Consider the following 21,727-nt stretch of genomic DNA (forward strand, 5'->3'; position numbering starts at 1 on the left):
ATTGTATATTTATTCTCTAAAGTGCAGGTGTTAGCTTTTGTGGTATGCTGGTGTGGTGAATACTTATACTGAGATTAGTATGAGGATGGTCCTGAAGAAGCACAATTCACTATATTTGTGTTAAGCTGAGAAGATGGGGGAAAACACATATTTACACGATCCACTTTGAAAACAGGAGTTAATAACATCTACAATGTGTTTAAACTTATTCTCAGCCAGACAGATTACAAATGTCCAGCTTTCTTAAATGAAATCAGCTTCAATTTTATATCAAATATGGGTTTTAACTAATTTTTATTGTATCTCTTTTTGAAACTTGATATCATTTAAATGCATTAAAGGAATATTTCACCCCAAAATGAGAATTCTGTCATTATTTACTTATCTTAATGATGATCCAAACCCATATAACTTTCTTTCTTCCTTGGAACACAAAATAAATTATTTAAAAAAGTTTTCACATTGCTTTTTGCTATATAATGACAGTTGCTCCAAGCTCCAAAATTGAGAAAATAAATAAAATGTTCACACAATAAAACCATGGTAAAAGTAATCAGTACAACTTGTGCACTATATCCCAAGTCTTGTGAAACCATACAATCACTTTGTGTGCTTAACAGACTGAAATTTAAGTCATTATTCACTCTCAAATCAAATTATTGATAAGATGAGTATCAGGTACCCAAATCAGATATGGCAACTTTTTGGAGCTTGACTATTCACTTTCTTTTTTTTTTTTTTTTTTGGCAAAAAGCCTTGTGAAGACTTTGTTATTCTTTTACTTTTGTTATTCCATGGAAGAAATGGTCATATGGGTTTGGAGCATTTGGGTGAACTATTCACCATTGTGATGTTAACAAAACATCAAACAGTTTGTGCAACTGAAACAGTGATGGTGGAAGTTAAAGCCATTATTGAATAATATACCATCCATGAAGAGGCACCAGAGGTGATGTTTATGTACTCTGAAAAGGTAAGAAGAGAATGAATTACAATAAGTAAAAATAACAATCTAAGTATATGGCAGACATTTGTTGGCAAGGTCATGGCTGATCTGTATCCATAACAAACTAACACTGCACACTACACAGTAAATAGCCTACTGTATGCTATTTATTTAAAAGTAGTATATTTAAAAAAAATATGCAGTATGGAACAAAAAAATATTTAACCTATTGTATGATTATTTGGGAAATACATACATGCCTTTGTTTTTACAAAATGGCAGAACTGTACACTGAAAGATTAGCATTATGTGTACTTTAAAATACACTCACTTTTTTAATTTTCTCTATTGCATACATCGTGCACAAGTTGAAAATCTGTCAAAGGTTTTAGTCATTTATGTATTCTATGCATACAGAAAATGTGTGCACTGACACACCCTCATCCTTCATCTGTGTCTGGTTCCACTGAAAAATAGCATTTGTACTGTACTACCTTCTACAGTCGTAGGTATCACATGATTAACTGTGGTAAGTACAGCTATATTAGGAGTAGGCCTATCTACGTATTAGCCCTGTAGATGAAATTGCAAAATCATGGCAGATTACCAAAATCTACACCTTACAAATAAATTAAGTGTAGTTGTTATTTCAGAATCAGAATCAGAATGAGCTTTATTGACAAGTGTTCTCACGTACACAAGGCTTTTTTAAAAAAAAATTTTTTTTGGGTGATAGGGAAATAAGTGCACACAGAACATTACTGTGTGACACCAAATATAAAACAAGGTAAGAGTATAAATAGACATACACAATGGTGTAAGTACATGTGCAAGTGGTAATGCATGTGCAAGGTAGGGGTATGTACAGTTATTTAATTAAATATGTGAATTTACATATGTACATGTGATATGTATTTACATTATTGCACTATGGGGAAGTCCTGAGGCAGTTTAATTGTTCATGAGGAAAATGGCCTGAGGGTAAAAACTGTTCTTGTGCCTGGATGTCCCTTGGGCAGGGTGCGTGGGGTCCTGAAGTACACTATCATCTCCACTGTTTTGAGCATGTTCAGCTCAAGGCTGTTGTGACCGCACAAGACAGCCAGCTGACCAACCTCCCATCTATATGCAGACACGTCACTGTCGCGGATGAGGCCGATGATCGTGGTGTAATCTGCAAACTTCAGGAGCTTGACAGTGGGGTGTTTTGCCAAAATATTTTATGGATACATCACTTGCTTTGACAGTCCCAGATGTGATGCTCAGGGATATAGCGCCATTTATAATGGCTGTTTAAATAACTTCTACATCAGGGGCGCTTGGAACCACAGAAGAATTCTCGAAAATAAGAGTCATATTTATTTTAACGGAACCACTTCTGTAAAACATAGTACAGTTATAACCCCCTGTGTCCTAGCATAATGCACTTTCATCATTATAATTGGCATAGTCATCTTTATGATGAATGTGAAAGTCATAGCTTGCATGCTTACAATACTGTATACTCTGTATCATTTGTATCCTTTAAAAGAACTTGTCTTTTATATGACGTTTATCTACATGTGATAAGAGAACGATAATTTCACCATAAATAAAATACAGTATGAGAGTTATCCTATTGATTCCATAATGCTGTATTTTTCCACATTTCATTAGAAAATATTTTACAAATCCCACCACTACCACTTCAACTGTCTTTCTTCACTCTCCACCACAGAGAAGAGTTGGTGGTGTTTGTGAATAATCATGTTGCAGAATGTAAACTAACAAAGTCGGACTGCCAGTTGATTTTAATCGAATTAATTACGACATGCCGATTAATTTATCAAATTAATCACAATGAATTGCATAAAACAATATTCCCAATAACACAATATTGCCATATACACTCACTGAGTACTTTATTAGAAACACTATGGTCCTAATAAAGTGTCCAACATGGTCTTCTGCTGTTGTAGCCCATCCGTCTCAAGGTTCGGCACGTTGTGCATTCTGAGATGCTGTTCTGCTCACTACAATTGTACAGAGTGGTTATCTGAGTTACTGTAGTTTTTCTGTCAGCTCGAACCAGTCTGGCCATTCTCCGTTGACCTCTCTCATCAACAAGGCGTTTCCGGCTGCTCACTGGATGTTTTTTGTTTTTGGCACCATTCTGAGTAGACTATAGAGACTGTTGTGCGTGAAATTCCCAGGAGATCAGCAGTTACAGAAATACTCAAACCAGCACGTCTGGCACCAACAATCATGCCACAGTCAAAATCACTGAGATCAAATTTTTTCCCATTCTGATGGCTGATGTGAACATTCACTGAAGCTCCTGACCCGTATCTGCTTGATGTTGTGCATTGCACTGCTGCCACATGATTGGCTGATTAGATAATTGCATGAATACGTTGGTGTACAGGTGTACCTAATAAAGTGCTCAATGAGTGTATTGCAAGATTGTCTAACATTATTTTAGATGGTGATACTGTTTGCAGTGGGTAATATTTTGGATGTACTTACAGCTGTTTTCATAATTTCAGCTGCTTCAGCAAGAGATGATCTTGCCTCTGTAGTTGTACTTGAAAGATACAGCCTGATCCCATTAATATACATAACTATTTGTACGTTAATATTTGTAATTTTTAAACGTACATGTTTGTACGTTTGGATAGACACTCAAACGTACAATATGGACATTTGAAAGCATCTAAAATGTAAACATTTTTACGTATTTACAGTTTTAGAAATGTAAAATATTGACAAATCCATTATAAATATATTTGAATACACAATCTGATTATAAATATATTTGTACATTTTTACTGTTTTATAAATATTTTAGATCCCTTAACCCTACCCCAGCCTCTAAACATAACCACATTTAAACAATATAAAAACATGTAACAAGTAAATTAATGTACAGTAGCAATAATTTTTGTTACAATATAATAATTTATATATATTTTACAACCACTAATCCCACACCTACTCCTAAACCTAACCATAACCATTTATTAAGCATATAAAACACACAATAGGCAGATAAATTTAATCACAATAATTTATTCCAAATAATTTATTCCAAAAAATTTCAAAATTCAGTACAAAAGTAGGCCAAAGGGCGATGCACTGCATCCGATGTGCTCCCTGATGGCATACAATACTATTGTGTCAGAATTAAAAAATGTAATTGCTGTAAATCTTCTGGTGCACTTTATAACGTTGCTGTCATTTCTCATTCAAACATATACATTACAGAATACAGCATATCGCAAATGGTCACGAGACACTTGAGAGCCAATTAGCATTCGACATCACTGCTGTAAAACCGCTGGTCGTAATGCTTGAGGTGGCAATTTTTGAGTTTTGAAAACAAAACCAACGCGAGTTGGTGGTTACAGCGGGCGTGACGGCGCAGCGACAGATGGAGATGGAGATCGTTAAATAAAAGGCTTGAATTTGGGTCTGTTCTTCACAGAAAGCAGTCTGAAGATTGGAATTATAGCTAACAAATTTATGGATTAATTTTATTATTGTTTTATGATGTCTTTTGTGGTTTAGTTGCTTTTTGGCATATTCTGAAAACTCCTTTTGTGTCCCATGGCAAACAAAAATACAATTAATTGCTTAATAAATGACTAAATGATTACAGAATTTTTATTCATATTAACATTTTAAAGTTTAGTCTTGGTTAAAGTGATATAATCCTTTAAAACGTTGTACAGGGCAGCAGAACTGAATGAAACCGTTAAAATGTCATATTATAATGTCAACTGCATTAAATAAATGTGATAGCATTTAACTAATCTCATTGATTATAAATCAAATATAATTAACTGATTCATTCTATGAATTATTCAATATTAATCAATTCAAACAGTGCACGTAAACATTTGTACGTTTCAATAAGTGCTAATACATAAAATTATGATGTTTATACGCTGTCATTACGTCAATATGGTACGTTTCGGTGTCTATGCAAACGTAAAAGAAGGTGCGTTTGCTTGAACCAAACTTTACATAAGAATACATACAAATTGTCATGAGATCACGTTGAAAGATAATGATCAGTATTGGGCAAGCTACTCAAAAATTCAGCTAGCTAAGCTAAAAAGTACTCAGTGAAAAAATTTAAGCTAAAAGCTACACTTAAGAGAAAGTAGCAAGTTACACCACAAGCTACACACCAAAAGTAGCTTAATACATTTAAGCTACTTCATTTATTTTTCAACTAGATGCACACAGCATACTGTCGTAGACAAATCATCTAAAATACAAATCACATTTTAATCTAAGGCATGTGTAGCAGATCTCTTAGTTCCGGCAATGGAGGAGTCAGGAGACAACGAAGCAGATTCAAGGTCAGTCTCTTTAATGTTCACTTTTGATGGTATCCGTCAATACAAACTAAATTATTTCCAAAATAAAGGCAAAACACTGTATTTGGCTGTAGGGTATTTGATTGATTGATTGATTGATTGATTGATAGATAGATAGATAGATAGATAGATATATCTCGGGCCTTTTTAAGTCTCCCTCCGCCATCACTATAATGAGAGACAGGTGTTAGAAATAATCATGAACCAGGTGACGTGCCTTACCACTCTCTCTCTCTCCCACAGACCGACACATGACCACGCCCCCCATGCCACACCATGGTACAGTATAGTGCAACACAGTATGCAATATGAAATGTATGTGCATGTAAAAAAAAAATATAAAAAAAACATGTAAATTGATGTTTATACATGTTACCTCTACAAACCCATGTGGTCAAAATGAAAAATCACTCTTTTTACATTTTATTTTTATATTTATACTACTACCTCTAAAAACCCATACCAATTTGAACATAATTGTCTTTGCACATTCCTGAATAAAAACTCATACATATACTATTCATCTTAGCCTATCCTGTAATTCTGTGTCTAGCTGTTGTATTTCTGTATTAATTCTTTGTGTGTGTGTGTGTGTGTGTGTGTGTGTGTACTATTCTGTATTTACATGTTGCTTCAAAGTACTTCAAAGAATACCATGTTACTATAATGGTAATTTGATATTTGATTACCATATTCATATACTGTACAACTGAATTTAAATGGTGCTTTAAGGTAACTCAAAGAATACTGTAACACAGCTCACAAACAGCAGGGAAGGAGGTAATTCCAGGCTCAGGTAGGACTTTTAATCGGCCACTTCAATGCTTTACAACTTCACAAACTTGTCAGCTTCGCAGGCATGTAGTAACTTAAACACAACAGCTTCACAAACATAACAGATTAAACAGCAGCTTCAGGAACACCGTGGCCTTCCTTGTGCTTGTGCTTGTGCTTGTGCTTGTGCTTGTGCTTGTGCGTGTGCGCTCTCACGCTCTCTCTCGCTCTCTGTTTATATGCCGCTGTCCCCATGCTCATTGGAATTAGAAACAGCTGTTAAACATAATCTAGCTCAGGTGCAAGCGCCCTTACTGCTTTCTCTCTCTTCAGACGGACGCTTGACCACGCCCCCACTGCCACAAATACCATGGTACTACTATGGTACATTACTATAAGTATATATTAACTTATTCATATACCAATGTTTTAAAATATGGTGCCCCCAGGTAATGGTACATGTCCAAAAAAACATGGTAATGTCATGGTACTTATTTTATGTGTTTTCATGTAGGCATCTAAATGTTTTGATACTCTTTTCGTGGTAAAATATCTTTACCTGCAGTGCTGGTCACAAGCTGCACATTTGTTGAACTTAATAAAGACATTCTTCTTCACTGACAAATGATAGGACGCATTTGCAGGTTTGGTTTCCATTGATGCAGATCCATTGCAACCAGCGTTATCTTTATTTTCTGTATTAAAATTGTTTCCGTGGACATGTTGGCATGTGAGAGCGTGCACCAAATGATTCAGCCATGCATGCGTGAGCTTTTTGAGTCATTCAGACTGAATCGCGAACCAATTCAGACCGCTTTGCTATCACGTGTGACTAAATCATTGTAAAGAACCGACTCAGATGAGTGATTCATCTGTGAGTCGGACATCTTTAGTTCTGATTCAAAACTAGCGATAGCAAACACCGGCGTGATGTATGATGTAGCTGTCTAGTTTTTGTCAAAGCTACGCCACTAACTAATTAAAAGTATAGCTTCGCTATTGAAAAGCTACTTGATTTAAAAACTAGCGAAGCTATCACCTCGCTACTCATAAATGTTGTTAAGCTAATAGCTTCGCTATTTTTAGTGAAGCTACTGCCCATCACTGATAATGGTTCAACTGTACTTATTTTGTGGCTTTCAAGTCTTGCTGCCTCTGTCCAATCTGTTTCTTGAGTACTGTCATTAATGGCTGTTCATGAAGCTAATGCTGTTGCTAATACTATATAGATAAGTTCTTAATGCTCAGTATTGTGGTTGCTCCTGTTACGTTCTCTGTCACAGCTCTGGTAGGCATAAAGCTGGTTATTCTCTTTCTGTCGATACCTCCTTTAATGCTGTAGGAGATGTTGGCGTAGTTAATGTGGTATCCTCAAACACTGTAGTAGTTTTGCACTTGTATCAGTGGATATTGTTCCAGACTTTGTGGTTAGTAATACTGTCACTGCCTTTGCTATAACTACTGTTTGAGCATTAAGTTAAGCTGTGTAATGTTATTTTTGAGTAACAATATATCAGTAATCAGTTGCAACTAAATTTGTGCAACTATTGGTAGAGGAATTACTCACGTAATGTTAAAAGACTCCATAAAATCGTTTGTTGAGCACAGTTTTCGGTCCTGTGTTGATGTAATTCCAATTGAAACCTGACATTTGTATTGGAAATATTGAAGGGCACATCTCTCTTTTTGTTTTTTTTTTAAATAGCCAATAGCCTTTAGTTACATTACGGCAATGAACCTACTTGCTAGTTGGTTGCAGGTGGCATTAGAGGGAGGAACATCCCAATTCTAGAGAGCATTTGATTTGACAAATATTTGCATAGTGCAACATGAGTCATCAATATTATTGGTTCATTCTCCTGGAAGAGAGAGACTGTAAATATGAAATTGAAGTTAGTTCTGTCAACTTTTAGGAGTACCCAAGCATATAGATGGCTTCAAAGCTAATATACATGGACTAAAAGCCACAAAACTTGATTTCATGGTGACTTTAAGTCTGTAGAGATTTAAAAACACATTTTCATGATAGGGGTGTAAACAAATATTGTATTGTATTATATCGAACGATACAACGCTCACTATACTATATCATATGTATCGTACGATACATAGACAAACACATTATAGTGTAATTAAAACCAATCAGCACAATATTGAGAGCTGCTTAACAGTCTCCTCCCGCGAGAGGTGGTGCTGAATGCTCACAGGAAAAGAGAGCAACACACTTCCAGTAAATAAGCGAGAAGATCGATTGCAAACGGCAGGTAGATTGTTCTGTAGCAGTACAGCTTGTCGAATTTGCCAAACAATAGTGTGGTGTCCTGGTGCTCTTGCATTACCCACTCTACCTCTTCTCATTTTGCACCTCTTTTTTGTGTTGTTCTTCCTCTTCTTCCTCTTCCTTATTGTTTGTTTGCTCTGAGTGTTCATATTTGACCCCTTTTATAGATAGCAAAGTCATGACAGTTGTGTGAAAAATGTAATAAATTGCATTTTCTTTGCTGTGTGCATTACTAACACAGCAGATGTCAATATGAAAGCATTTGACAACCTGACATGTGCATTTGAGAGTATGACTGTAGTTGTTTGTGTTAACTGTTTAAAAAGCATGAATTTTAGATTAGAGAAATTTGTATATAGTGTTTCGAGAAAATGAGGAAAATCAAGAAATTACAAGGACAATTACAACGTGTTCAGATGGCTGTGTTAATTGTTTTGAGAGCAGTGACCTGAGTTTAGAGAAATGCGTAAAATTGATTGAGAAAAACTGTAATAGGGTGACCAGATTCCTGCTTGTGGAAAACGCAAAAATGATACTGATGTATCCTTACCTAGGTGCAGATTAAAGTGAGGGTGCAACCACATCTGTAACTGTTGTCACCTTGTACTTTTCGCTGGCAGCAATTTTTCTCAGTTTGCGTTTGTCTTTCAAGAGTTTATTGTAAAATGCAGAGCAGTCCAGTCCAAAATTAAGATGTACGAAAAGCATTGCCTTCGTGAGTGTTACACTGAGTCAAGATGTCCATGCTGCATTCATTAATGAAAACACACACTCCACAGATGCAGATGCCCCAGGCAGGTATAAAGCAAACTCCATGACCTTGGCTAAGACTCCATAGTTGATGGTCTTGCTTTCCAGCTCACGAAAAACGTCTGTCCATCTCTCAGACACGGCCGTCTTGTTCATGTTCCACTCACTGATGCGACGAGTGACAATGATTTTCGTGCAAGCCCACTCATCAAAGAGCGTGGTTTTGTCAGTCAAACTGAGAGCGGGGATTCTGGAGTAGAAGCGTTCGAGGCTGCTCTGAATGTCTTTCCACTCTGGGATGTCTCTTAGAATGGCCCACTCAAGTTTTCCTGTGTTCTCCAATGAGCAGCTCCAATTTTGGAGGTAATCCACCGATGCTGAATAAAAGTTTCTCACTGCACAAAAGAAATCATCTGCTCACATGCCACTAGCTTCAACCAGGGCATCCAACTGCTTTTTAATGTCAGAGGGCATGAATGATTCCTCCAGCCTGGACTGCAAGACTTTTCTCAGGTCATGAATGTGCAAAGCTATGGCCGTGCACAACAGAATGATAAGCAAAAAGTCCTTCACATGCATGCACCTTGTCAGATTCTGAACTTTTCTTCACAAAAAAAATCGCTAATACTTGGTGTGGCACATTTACTTTTAGCAGCATCCACATGTTTTTTTGTATGAACATGCTGTGCAAAGTCGGTGCGGCCTCCATGGGTGATGGAAAAGCGAGCTCCACAAATCTCACACCTCACTTTACTAGGCTCTGTCTGTGACTAATTTTTTTAGAAATTTAAACTCTTTTTGAAAATCCACATTAAATGTACATGCACGCTTCCTTTACATTTTTCCTTCCGCAATTTCATCTGTGTGATCTTTCAAACTGACTCATCAATCATTTCACAAACTGGACGTCTATTGATAGGGCATTGTGATTGGATAGTTTAATCCAATCATGTACTTAAAAAAAACAAACAAAAAAAACCGGTGTGATTTTATTGGTTTTACAAGCCGTATCATTGGCCACCTTTGATTAGAATACTCTAAGAAAGCCACATAGGCGATAGAGAAATTTTAGGAGAGAAAAAATATGGGACAAAACGTGATTTTTTTCAGAATAAGTCGGGACACTAGAAAAAGTGCTTGATTACAGGACTGTCCCGGGAAAAATGGGACGTCTGGCCACCTTAACTATTAATAATTTAAGAATAATGTTTTGATGCAATAAAGATAGCAGAGAAAGCAAGTGTGTCTACAACCTAATACCTGCGACAGTATTAGGACATATTAGCACAATGTGTGACTTTTTAAGATGATCCCTTACCCGCATTAGGCAACATTTACAAAGAATATCAACGTTAAATTAACGATCTTGAACACTTTCACCATGATGCCATCTGACCATCTTAAAATACGGGACAAATTGTGTCCCATATTAATTCGATATGGGACACGACTTTTCATCTTTAAAAATGGGACGATCATGTATTTTACAGGATAGATGGCAACCCTAATCACATGGGAAGTCAAAATGTTGCTACTGAATGTTCCAGTAACCTGACATCAACCCTATTCTGTTGAGTTACTGACAAGTGGCATCTCCCATCACACATTTTTGCATCAGTTCAAATGTGTTTACCTTCTCCTGTGATGTGACTGATAGCGTGTTGCATCAGCAGCTTCAGAGAAATGGGTTCTGGTCCCTTGTAAAAACTAAGAAGTAATCACATTCACATAATCAGTGATGAACGTGATTTGGAGGTTCCATTTTCCCTCTAGGATAACATTTTTACTCCACTGATGGTTAGGTTTAGGGTTAATAAAATATGCATTTATTTTCACTGTTACATCATTTACAACTAAAAACAACAACTCGCTTTACTAATGCCCAGTGCAAAATGCTAAGCTTTCATAAAATTAAGAATGAATTAAAAAAAAAGAAAACTATTAAAACATTCTTTTGCTGCCTTGCAAGCACTGGTATATTCTTCGGGAAAGGCAATCTAGTTTTTGCTAAAATACTTTCTCTTTTCCCATTTTAATGTGCAGAGACAATTATAAATATGGCATTGGCAGGTTGACTTCCTGAAGGGTGTAAACACTGTGTCTCTGTGGCACTTTCAAAACATTGTTCCGCTTGTTTGAGCAGTACAACATGTCAGCTTCTGGTTTAACCAATGTCTGGGGCAGGACCACTTGTTTGGCTGAACAAAAGAGAATGGGGGTCGGGGTGGAAAAGGCATGAGGAGAACCTTGTTTTTAAATTACCATTATTATTGCAACTCTGTTTGAGCCGCTAGTGGCACATAAAGGACACACTTCACCTTTTAGCCTGTAGTAGTAGATTTAATAATATGGCAGTCATCTTGTGCTTACACTGACAGCTAAGGGCATGGATGCAACAATAATTTTCAGTTACCTATGCCATTATAGAAATTAATTTTTCACAGTCAGGCATGATTAATTTAATCCATTAGTAAAAGTGTACAATAACAGTGCAGTTACTAAAATTAAACTAGAAGTAATTGGCTGATCATGTGATTATGACATGGCTGCCTCCATGAAGGGACTCACTCCATGTAGAATAAAACAGATTTTATAAGGTTACTGATATGAGTTGAGTCTTCATCTCATGTGAGTGCCCATTATTTATTCTTATGTTTCAAAATGACTATTCATTTCTTTTGGAGTAAAACTTTTTAACGAGGAACAATTACTGAGTGCACCTTTAAAAACATAAATTCACCACCAAATTAAACCATTAATTGGATTGCATATTTGCCGAATATACCAATCTTACATAGCTTGTTTATCACTAAACAGCCACTCATATATATATATATATATATATATATATATATATATATATATATATATATATATATATATATACAGTGGTGTGAAAAAGTGTTTGCCCCCTTCCTGATTTCTTATTTTTTTGCATGTTTGTCACACTTAAATGTTTCAGATCATCAAACAAGTTTAAATATTAGTCAAAGATAACACAAGTAAACACAAAATGCAGTTTTTAAATGAAGGTTGTTATTATTAAGGGAAAACAAAATCCAAACCTACATGGCCCTGTGTGAAAAAGTGTTTGCCCCACCTGTTAAAACATAACTTAACTGTGGTTTATCACACCTGAGTTCAATTTCTCTAGCCACACCCAGGCCTGATTACTGCCACACCTGTTCTCAATCAAGAAATCACTTAAATAGGACCTGCCTGACAAAGTGAAGTAGACCAAAAGATCTTCAAAAGCTAGACATTCAGGAACAAATGAGAAAGAAAGTAATTGAGATCTATCAGTCTGGAAAAGGTTATAAAGCCATTTATAAAGCTTTGGGACTCCAGAGAACTACAGTGAGAGCCATTATCCACAAATGGCGAAACATGGAACAGTGGTGAACCTTCCCAGGAGTGGCCAGCCAACCAAAATTACCCCAAGAGTGCAGCGACGACTCATCCAAGAGGTCACAAAAGACCCCACAACAACATCCAAAGAACTGCAGGCCTCACTTGCCTCAGTTAAGCTCAGTGTTCATGACTCCACCATAAGAAAGAGACTGGGCAAAAATGGCCTGCATGGCAGAGTTCCAAGACGAAAACCACTGCTGAGCAAAAAGAACATTAAGGCTCGTCTCATTTTTGCCAGAAAACATCTTGATGATCCCCAAGACTTTTGGGAAAATACTTTGTGGACTGACGAGACAAAAGTTGAACTTTTTGGAAGGTGTGTGTCCCATTATATCTGGCGTAAAAGTAACACCGCATTTCAGAAAAGGAACATCATACCAACAGTAAAATATGGTGGTGGTAGTGTGATGGTCTGGGGCTGTTTTGCTGCTTCAGGACCTGGAAGACTTGCTGTGATAAATGGAACCATGAATTCTGCTGTCTACCAAAAAATCCTGAAGGAGAATGTCCGGCCATCTGTTCGTGACCTCAAGCTGAAGCGAACTTGGGTTCTGCAGCAGGACAATGATCCAAAACACATCAGCAAGTTCACCTCTGAATGGCTGAAGAAAAACAAAATTAAGGCTTTGGAGTGGCCTAGTCAAAGTCCTGACCTGAATCCTATTGAGATGCTGTGGCATGACCTTAAAAAGGCAGTTCATGCTCGAAAACCCTCCAATGTGGCTGAATTACAACAATTCTGCAAAGATGAGTGGGCCAAAATTCCTCCACAGTGCTGTAAAAGACTCATTGCAAGTTATCGCAAACACTTGATTGCAATTGTTGCTGCTAAGGGTAGCCCAACCAGTTATTAGGTTTAGGGGGCAATCACTTTTTCACACAGGGCCATGTAGGTTTGGATTTTGTTTTCCCTTAATAATAACAACCTTCATTTAAAAACTGCATTTTGTGTTTACTTGTGTTATCTCTGACTAATATTTAAACTTGTTTGATGATCTGAAACATTTAAGTGTGACAAACATGCAAAGAAATAAGAAATCAGGAAGGGGGCAAACACTTTTTCACACCACTGTGTGTGTGTATATATATATATATAAAATGATTTTGATGCAATAAAATAAAGAAAACAGACAAAACATGAGTTTAAAAAAAATTACAAATTAGTTTCATTCGGTTACTAAAACAATACAGCCAAAGCATATTTTGCTAAACCTGTTTTGAGTATTGTAGTTGTCCTTGTTCACTGTAGACTCTTCATGCTTTCAAAACAGTTAACACGGTTTACTAAATTAAAGTTATATGCTCAAATGTGCATGTCAGGTTGTCAAATACTGATATCTGATGTGTTAGTCATGCACACAGTAAAGAAAATACAATTTACTACATTTTTCACACAACTAGGGTATCATGACTTTGCTATCTATAAAAAGGGTTTAAAAAAAAGAGCAAACAATCAAAGAAGAAGAAGAACAAGATGAAGAAGAGGCACAAACTAAGAAAAGGTAGAGTGGGTAAAAAAGAGGAAATCATAGGGGAAAAATTGATAAAAAAAGGGCAAGGTTTCCTCAGCTCTTTCAGGGGTGCATTGTAAGAGTTGAGGAAAAACCAAATGAAGATGGTGTAATGATGGTGAGAAAAGAAAAAAAGGACAGCAAGGTGGAAAAGTAAAGTAAAGAAGACCCAGAAGAGGCTCAAATGATCTGAGAGTCCCTCTAATTGATCATCTTATGCATCTCTGAGACGAGTGTTTGGCCTAATGTGAGCAGATCTACAGTGACTTCAATCTAAAAAAAAAAAAAGAAGAGGGAGGAATGGCACTGGTCCGCATGCCACAATCAATGTCCTCAATTACAATCTGTGTAATTGCAACAGGGGGGCTTTTGTAATCAACTTTTTGTTAATATATTTTACAATCCTACATATTGCTGAAATAGGATGAGGTTGTATACCTTTGCATGAAGAAATAAAATTCTGATGAATCATACAACATGATTGAACCTTTTACTGTAAAAAAAAAAAAAAAGAGGAAGTAAAGGGAAAAAGGGATAACTTTATACAAAACAAACAGTACTGCCAGAGCCTAACAAAATAAAAACATATTCATGTATCCACACATACATACAAAATTAGAATACAATCCACTTTAAATTAGCATTGATAAATGACACAATATGGAATTCACAAATCAATCAATATGTGATTATAATGGTCCTTGTCACACGTTTACAAAAGAGGAAGAGGGTTAAGCAGACAAGACATTAGACTATCCCATGCTTCTACAGTGGGGGGCCATGCTTTGTGTATTATTGCTAATGAACATTGTATTGATGCTATATGTTTGTAACTATTTAGCCAGTCCTGTATGGAAAGAGTCCTTGGTGAAACCAAGAGCTAATTATTGTCTTTTTTGCTGCAGTTAATCCTGAAAAAATAAGCTTTTTTATGAGATAATCTGAAACTACAGGAAGAATCATCAAGAAATTAAAACAAAACAAGATGTTTGGTAGATTTTTTCACTTGTTTTGACTATAAACATTCTGCCAGTACAGGAAGACAAAATACACATGTTAAAAATACATTCTCTGAAAGACCTAAATATCTTATGCAGTGTTGTTTCTAAAACAAGATGAATCAAATTGATCTTGTTTTAAGGATTTTTAGATATTTGTACAGGAAAACAATACAAAAATTATCAAGAATATGATTTTTGCCCTAATATCAAAGGTCTTACTAGAAAAAAGAAATTATGGTCCAACGTGAATTTTCTTGATAAAAAAAATATGATCGTGCCTGGTAAAGTGCATGTAAAATAGTAAGAAATAGCATTTTAGCTTAGCATAAAGCTGACAATTTACACAAAGTTTATTTCTATTTCTTTTGCTCCAAACTTACTTCAAACTTACTTCTCTGTCTGCTCGTATGACTGTAACACATCATAAGAAAGTGTTTCACTGCTGTTCAAACGCACTTTGGATCGCATCATTTATATGTATACATTTTTCCATCTGAAAGAACTAAATATTAAATGAAACAAATGACAATAAAATGCAAAGTAATCTCTTAGGCAGCAACATCTCCTCATCACTAACCCTCAACACTGGAGCCCCGCAGGGCTGTGTTCTCAGCCCACTCTTGTATTCTCTTGTACACACATGACTGTGTGGCAACACATAGCTCCAATGCCATCATTAAGTTTGCTGATGACACGACGGTGGTAGGTCTGATCACTGACAATGATGAAACAGCCTACAGAGAGGAGGTGCACACTCTGACACACTGGTGTCAGGAGCACAACCTCTCCCTCAACGTCAGAAAGACAAAGGAGCTTGTGGTGGACTTCAGGAGAAAAGACAGAGAACACAGTCCAATCACCATCAATGGAGCACCAGTGGAGAGAGTCAGCAGCTTCAAGTTCCTGGGTGTCCACATCACTGAGGAACTCACATGGTCCGTCCACACTGAAGTCGTTGTGAAGAAGGCTCATCAGCGCCTCTTCTTCCTGAGACGGTTGATGAAGTTTGGAATGAACCGCCACATCCTCACACGGTTCTACACCTGCACTGTAGAGAGCATCCTGACTGGCTGTATCTCCGCCTGGTACGGCAATAGCACTGCCCACAAACGCAAAGCACTGCAAAGGGTGGTGCGAACTGCCAGACACATCATCGGAGGTGAGCTTCCCTCCCTCCAGGAAATATATACAAGGCGGTGTGTGAAAAAAGCTCGGAGGATCATCAGAGACTCCAGCCACCCGAGCCATGGGCTGTTCTCACTGCTACCATCAGGCAGGCGTTATCGCAGCATCAGAACCCGCACCAGCCGACTCCATGATAGCTTCTTCCCCCAAGCAATCAGACTTCTGAACTCTTGATCTCCCACGATCAAAATACATCAGCACTGCACTTTATTACCCTTACTCTTATATCTCACACCGGACTATTATAAATTATATTATTATTATTTTATTATGTTCTCTCTTAACAACTGACTATCAACCAACAGCCTGAATGTCAATACAGTACAATACTGTACATTCTATATATATATATATATATATATATATATATATATATATATATATTTATACTTTTTTTTATATATATATATTTTTATTTTTAATTTTATTGAATAATGTGTATCTATATAGTAAAAAAAAAAAAAAAACAGCATATTGTATACTGTACAGTGTATGTTATTATTTGTATATTGTTGAGTGTAATTATGTGTATATCAGATGTTTAAATTGTGTTGTGTTAATTTGATGTTAGTGTAAATTGGTATATGTCTCATCACTGTCACGACTGCTATGTTGATCGGAACTGCACCCAAGAATCTCACACACCATTGCACTTGTGTATATGGCTGTGTGACAATAAAGTGATTTGATTTGATTTGATTTGATTGATTTCAGTAATCAAAATACATTTAGAATGTAACTGTATTCTAAATACCAATGATTTAAATTGTAACTGTAGTGGAATACAGTTACTTATATTTTGTATTTTAAATACGTAATCCCATTACTATTTTCAAGAGTTTTTTTTTTTTGTTTTGTTTTGTTTTTTTTGTCCATACAATGCAATGTATAGAATGTTAATGAGTGATGACTCAGTCAACAAAATGAATAGACTTTAGTCAAACAGCTGGTTTTATTACATTCAAATCATGCGCAAATTAAGGTGTAACAAGGTAAGAGGAGACTTGTTAAATTCAAAATATTTATCAACAGTGAAGACAAAATATGGCATTGGCATTGCCAGAACAGCTGAAACTGTGTCAGGTTTAGGTTGAGGAAATGGCAGGACTCAAATGCAGAGTAGCGATATGGGCTTTTATTGATTGAAAAATATAACAAAAACAAACAAAAACTACCCAGAAGGGGAAAAAGCGTAGTCCAGGGTGACAAACAAGATGACGGGCTGGGCTGGAGCAGGGCTAGAACAGACACCTAACAGGGAACAAATCCACAATACAATCTACAACAAACTGGCACAAGACAAAAAAACACAATGGGGTTAAATAGGGAAGGAAACAAGGAAATAACGAGGTGGGCAAGTGAAAAAAATTAACTAATAATCAGATAGATAACAAGGCAAATGAGGGGGCAGGGTTATCACTGAAGACAGACACGAATGCACAAGGGAATTAGAAAACACAAACCCAAGCGCATTCACACAGCACGAGACAAAACACAAGTGCCTGGATCCAGCCACAGAGTAAATAAATCAAACCAGATTTTCCAGACACAAGACATAAAACAGAAATAGAACACAAAAGGGAAAAAAACCCAAAATTAAGGACAGAACCCTGACAAACTGGTCCAACTGTGGATTGCCTAAAGTTCTAATTCAATAGCCGATTGAGTCCAAAATTGACATTTAAGATATGTAACATAGTTCAGATTTATTCAATTTAGAGAGACATAAGGGAAATATTTCTGATGAACATGTTAACTAGTCAAATACAAAATCAGAATTTTTCAAATTTAATTTTGAAAATAAACTTTTGATGCACTTCTGATCTATCAGTCTTGCTATCTGTGAATATGATGCTAGTTAAGGGATGTGTGGGCCTTATGTATGAATGTAGGGATGCCTGAATGTAATTGTGTAAATATGATAAAAGCTGAAATAAAGGACAATCCAAGGTAGATAGAGAAGAGTGTATAATGAAAATAGTTTTGGAAGTCATGTTGATGGTGTTGATAAAGATGATAAGATGATTGACAGAGATTATAATCATTAAAAGTGTGTGAGCACTAATGATTAATTTGATGATCTGGAGGGAAATATGATAGTACTGCTGGAAATGAATATGATGTGGTGAGGGCTATGAATAAAAGTATTTCGTAAAATGGTGTTAATTCAACCATAATTCAATGTCAGATTTTAACTTTTTTACAGAGGGGGTGATATTTCCCCTGGAACTGATTTTCAGGGACCTTTTAGGGCATATGTCTTTAAACATAAAAACTCACAATATGTTTTCCAATTATATTAAAGGGTCACAAAACCCCAAAACACATTTTTTAAATATTAACAGATATGTAAAGGCTGCACATCATTGAAAACAATAATAGTACTCATGTTTATTTTTAAGGGGAAAGTGGTTATTTTTTGCACTGAAGCTGCAGCAATGTCACAAAATATGAGGTATATGCGAGTTGTGGTTGGTACAAGAGTACACTAACACGTCAATCAATTCAGAGCATTTCAACATATTCATGAGAAGGAATGCTTCAATCCATTCACAGTGCTGCTTCATGCATGAGCTGCATTACAGTCTCGGAATCTACACAGTCCTGGTTTTGCTGGCAACGCCTGCTTTCACTTCAATCTCAAACTGTTCTATCTTCTTCACTCTTTTCACGTTCATGCTTTTGTCCCATGATTGATATACAGCAAAGTTCCCCAAAACTTGTTTGTTTCCTCTCACATTTCACTATCATGAGCGAGAGATTTTTTTTTTACTTTTGTGATTGACCAACCAACACCAACTCCTTCCCACCCACAACCTGCCCATCTTTTTACGTATTTTCACACCACTTTCATGTCTTCTTTTAAGTCTGAGGCATGAATGACTAAGCCAAGTGTACACTACACGACTTGCAGTCAGCGTCCTATGACTCACAGTACGGTTTTTCGTGTGCTGGTGCAAACACTTCAGGACTGTCGTGTATCACATGGTATTAAGATGACTTTTGGGTAATCTGATCACAGATGTACAAGCGAGATATCATCGCTACACCTTGTCGTCTCTTTTGAGCATTTGTGTTCAGATTTTGTGGAGAGAGTCTTTGACTTAATGAGGACATACATCAATCATTATGTCTGTGTTTTATTGACTGATAATAAAGCGTAAGAAAGTAAAAGACGAGAAAGAAACCGTTTCTCTTATTATTCACAAAAATGACATTTAGAGCAGAATTATTTTCGTGCAGTACCTGTAGCTGAGCTCCTAGTGTTCCTGTTGCTCATATCTGTGTCCCTATTGTGCATTCACTTTTTAAAATTTTCAGATCATACGCTTATTCCCTTGAAATCTGCACGGAACCGGCGAAAAACCAGCGTTTCAGCTGCCCTTAGCGTCGTCCCATTTCAAACAGATCACCGAAAATGCATCTTAAAATTAAGATAACAAACTGTATTCACAAACTCATGCAGTTTATTCTTGATACATGTCAAAAAACATGAAAGAGTTGCTCTTGCACATTTTCATGCTTTATTGGCACCATTTGCAAAGGGGAAAAAACAGCTGATAATAATAAAAACAGTGGTTAGGGAGATGTGGGTGAGGTTTTATTTTATTTTATTATTACTTTTGTCTCCTACCCAATACCTTGCTCTCCTCTTTCAACAAATATGAAAGAACAGCTTGCACCCATTTTTCTGTTTACAAAAGGAAACATTTAAGAAAAACAGATTAAAATAATAAAGACAGAGGGTTTAGGGAGATGTGGGTGAAGTTTAATTTTATTATTTTCTAATTATTTTTTGAATAATACCTTGTTAGTACCTTGCCCTCTTGCACTTTCTCTGTATTTAACTGGCTGTGACTCATTGTCTGTCTTTATCTCATCCTGTGCCCCACCTACTCCAACATGCCACAAGATTGCAAATGCTTTAAAAAATGCATCTGGTCTGACTGCAACTGGAAAGGCAACAGTTTCATGTCTTTCAAGATGCCAATGGTATTCATTAGCCTCCTTGTTACGCCCCATTCATGCATAGGACATATCAGGTGCATGCGGTAATATCATGATGACTGAAAAAAAGTCACACATTCTTTCCAGTAAAGAAGGTCACAAGACCACATAAAAAAGAAGCTAAACAGGTTCAATGAGAACATTTTAAATGTAGGGAAATATCTAATCAGCTTCAAACCTAAAGTGAGCATTGTTTAAAAAATAGATTAATTTAAATATTATTGTGATGCAGTGAGGATTTATTACACAATAGACAATGTATCTCAAAGTGACTGTAAAACAATAATTATTAGGAAACAATGAGATTAAGGTTTTACAATAGAATTATTGCATGAAAGCCTAATGGTCTTTTTAAGGTGTTCTAAACATAATCCTATGTCTTTGTAAATGTATTAATACACTGAAGTATCAGGATTACATATTTGAAATCATTTATAAATAATTGAACTGATTTTTAAAAACCTTGCAATGCTTTGATTCTTATATATACTTTGGTTCCTTGTATACTCAAACCTAAAAACAGTATATAGTAAAACTACAAAACCAAATCCCAAAAAGTTAATATTAAAAAGTTTCAAAATGTATAGGTCAGGTTTAATACTAATGCGATACTGCATTAACAGTTATAAGCCAGTTGGGGTTTTTAACATTCTGCCCTGAAGCTCAATGACTTTGTGATTCATACTACATGCACATTTACATAATAGTGACATCCTGAATGCTGTTGTTGTACACCTCTAATGACAACATTGATTACAGGTTGTTAGTAGTTGGCGATATATTGTCTTAAAGACACCCTATTTGATAGCGACTGGGGTGTTGGCTGTTCAAACAGATGTGAGAGGGGTGCTGGCTGTTCTAACAGAGTTGGTTCCATCTCTAAGGAATATGTATGTCAAATTACATCAATTTAAATTATTCAATGTATTATTTGTTTCTGTCTTGCAGCTCAACTGGGTCAAATTTTTTTATGCAATTGAGACCTAGTGTTACCAGCAGATTCTACTTCCTACATCTTCCTGTTTCAAGCCAAAGGCCCAAGTGCAAGGTAAGATCATATTTTCACACAGAACAGTTCTTGTTACTGCCCTCAAGAAGAACTATATAGGAAAATAACTATATCAAACATACACATAAGATGTTGGAAGCAGATTGGTAAAGGTTCTAGACTGTTAACGCAAAGGTTGTACGTAAGTAGATGTGATCCAGAAACTGAAGTGAAATGACAAGTCAACATCCTACATACTTCATATTGTTTTTTATGTATTCATTTAGCTTACAACAGCTTAACATGTACTGTACATGCCCTGTTAATATGTTGACCATGATGTTGGATAATATTGAAGTCTCAGTAATTTCCTGGTAGAAGGGAGAACTTGGTACTCCAAGACAGAGTGTCTGTATTATCTTCAGCTGTTAGCTGATGAGGTGTTTCTTGATGCCTTCGACACATTGTTAACTGTGTAAGCTGTGCGTCATCACACTAATGGAATTTT

The sequence above is a fragment of the Myxocyprinus asiaticus genome, chromosome 7 (assembly GCF_019703515.2).
Source record: "Myxocyprinus asiaticus isolate MX2 ecotype Aquarium Trade chromosome 7, UBuf_Myxa_2, whole genome shotgun sequence".
NCBI lineage: Eukaryota > Metazoa > Chordata > Actinopteri > Cypriniformes > Catostomidae > Myxocyprinus > Myxocyprinus asiaticus.